The 2431-nt window shown below is 38.7% G+C and overlaps 1 protein-coding gene and 1 long non-coding RNA gene across 4 annotated transcripts in view; one reads left to right on the top strand and one right to left on the bottom strand.

Annotated features, from left to right (window-relative positions):
* The window catches only part of LEPR (leptin receptor), a 208702-nt gene that overhangs the window by 185451 nt on the left and 20820 nt on the right, over positions 1-2431 (bottom strand). The gene's annotated exons all lie outside the window — the stretch shown is intronic.
* LOC105543520 overlaps positions 1083-2431 on the top strand; it is a 26397-nt gene continuing 25048 nt past the window's right edge. The window contains exon 1 of the long non-coding RNA XR_001006631.1: positions 1083-1422. This is a non-coding gene — a long non-coding RNA (uncharacterized LOC105543520). The remainder of the gene's footprint in view (positions 1423-2431) is intronic.

The raw sequence follows: 2431 nt of genomic DNA, 5'->3' as shown, positions 1-2431 counted from the left end.
TCAAGGAACCACAAACGGCAAGGCTGCAGCAGTGATGGCTCGAAGTACTGGAGAATTCTGGGTTTCTCAGATGAACAAGCATACAATTTTGAGAAGAAGGCTGTAAAAATCATGAAACTTTACAGAGTGTGGTGATACCATTTGTTTCGCAACCACAGAGGAAGTGAAAGTGTTACGGCAGAGGCATGGGTGCATTTACGCTTTAAATTGATAAGTGAAATGATTAGCCAGTTCAAGTTGAACTGATGGTTTTATTATTTAATTATTCTGAGGGGAAAAATGAATGAATGAATGCACACACTTAATATCTATTCATTCATTCAGAAGTGTGTAAACAGTTATAATCGTTCCATTTTGACAGATCTACTCAAAAGTGAAGAGAGACTGTGCAGTCTCCAAGTGTGCTCTTCTCCAAATGAGCAATCTTAGGATTAAGACCACTTTGCCTATGTGCCTAGTATTGACCACAAATAACTGTTTCAAAATGGTCATCTATTAATTTTCCTTGGGAACTGATTTTTCTTATGGCCATTTTACAGTTATGTTGGTATTATCACAGTTTTATTTCTACTTCTATTAAAAGTTTAACTTTACACTTGGCTTGGCAACACAAAGAAACAACTAGCTTGATTTCTTTATAATCTGGCTGCCTAAATCCACTAGTAAAAATCAGATCTTTCCCAAATACTTTGTGCATAAGGAGGATATATTATTCCTTAAAGACTATTTTCTATTAGTGCATTCTTTTCTTTAGTGTGCAAAAAGACTCTTCAAAATATGTAGAGCGCTTTTCTTAAGGTGTCAGGTTTTTTCCTCTTTTCCAATACAGCTTTTCCAGCCTTCCAGGTCCACCACGGGGAGCAGCAGCCACAGAAATTAGGGCCGGGATTCCTTCCAGTCAGCACAACATTCCTGGACTGCTTCTCTTCAACTACAGCAAGTACAGGTTTCACTGGTCAGATTCACATTAAGATTATGCAGACAAAAACACTGGGAAAATTAACTTACTGATCTCCTTTCCAAACGTAACATACCTCAGGGGAACATATAAACTTTTTCATTTAATAACGTACATAAAAGCCTTTGTTAAAATGTCAATAACAACTTTTATTTACAAAGTAATTGTCCTATCACATTACATTTGGGGTTACATGTATCACTGTTGTATGCTGGTAGCATGGCTATTTGAAAGATTATAATTTATGAGCTATTACTCAGTGGGATTTTTGCAATAAGGTACTTCATGAGACAAAATGGAAAAAGGAGAATTAAATTAAAATGCACAACTAATATGTATCTACTACAGAAATAATACTTCTCAGTTGTGAACTAATCACTAGTTCACAACTAGCATCCTCATAAATATTTTGGTTCTATCGGGATACAAAATCTGATTTTGCAAACTTCGAAAAGGCACATTTTGTGACACCACCTAAGCATTTCCCTGAGAACATAAAGAAGGTTATTAACATAATGAACCATTTCAGCCTTGAAAACAGTATTCGTTGAGGAGATACCTCAGAGGTAAGGACTTCCTCAGGACTGTAAGAAAAATCTATGGGTTCTTAAATGGAAGAAAAGAAACAACCACGAAAAGCAAGACCAGCTCAGAACTCCTCCTGAGGAAGAGATGAGATACGATAGGATTGTCCCTGTCCCAAAATATTGCTATCCTTCCATAAGCTGCTGGAATATTTCTTCATTCCGTTCTCCTATTCTCTGTGAACAAGAATCAGTGGGTTATGAGGCATTCTCTAAAAATGCAGGTGCAGCAGTCATGGGAATGGCAGTCGGCCCAATGCAGGTGTCAGGAGTTTCAGATGTGGAGAAGAAAATCACAAGGCATTCATTGTTTCTGTGATGAAGTGTGATCTGCTTTCTTCTCAGCACCACATGACATCAGACTTAGAGAACTAATGAGAGGAGAAGGGTGGGTGACTCTGGAATATGAAGAACCTCAGGAGGGAGGATGGAGGCCAATGGGAAGGCTCTCAGTTGGCAGAGGTGAGCAAAATTCCCAGGAGTGCACCTGGATCTCAAGGGCATTAGGAGGTGAAAATGAGTGGAAAAATTAAAAGGAGAAAGACCTTGTTCTTAGGAAAAGGGGTGGAAAGTTGCACTGTCCTTCCTCCGAACTGCTCACACTACCCTGTCTCACAGACCCAAAACTCAGGCAGGCACCTTCAGTATCACAGGTCAGGTATATTAGAGTTGAACCTATTGAGGGAGGCTTGGCCTGGAAACTCAATCACCAATTCATGGCATTATTTCTGTGGAAAAGTGTCTCAAAGTCTGCTTGTAAGCCACTTGTTTGAAACATGATAAAGAATCCCTTCATAAGATTGTTTACTTGTGGACAATTTTAGAAGTGCAATCTCAGTTTTAGACTACAGTCACTATGCTCTGAATCTCCAAATACATTGTACAATTT

The sequence above is a fragment of the Mandrillus leucophaeus genome, unplaced genomic scaffold, assembly GCF_000951045.1.
Source record: "Mandrillus leucophaeus isolate KB7577 unplaced genomic scaffold, Mleu.le_1.0 Scaffold284, whole genome shotgun sequence".
In the NCBI taxonomy this organism is placed as follows: domain Eukaryota; kingdom Metazoa; phylum Chordata; class Mammalia; order Primates; family Cercopithecidae; genus Mandrillus; species Mandrillus leucophaeus.
The sequence above is the reverse complement of the archived record's forward strand: the minus strand, read 5'-3'. Positions and strand labels throughout refer to the sequence as shown.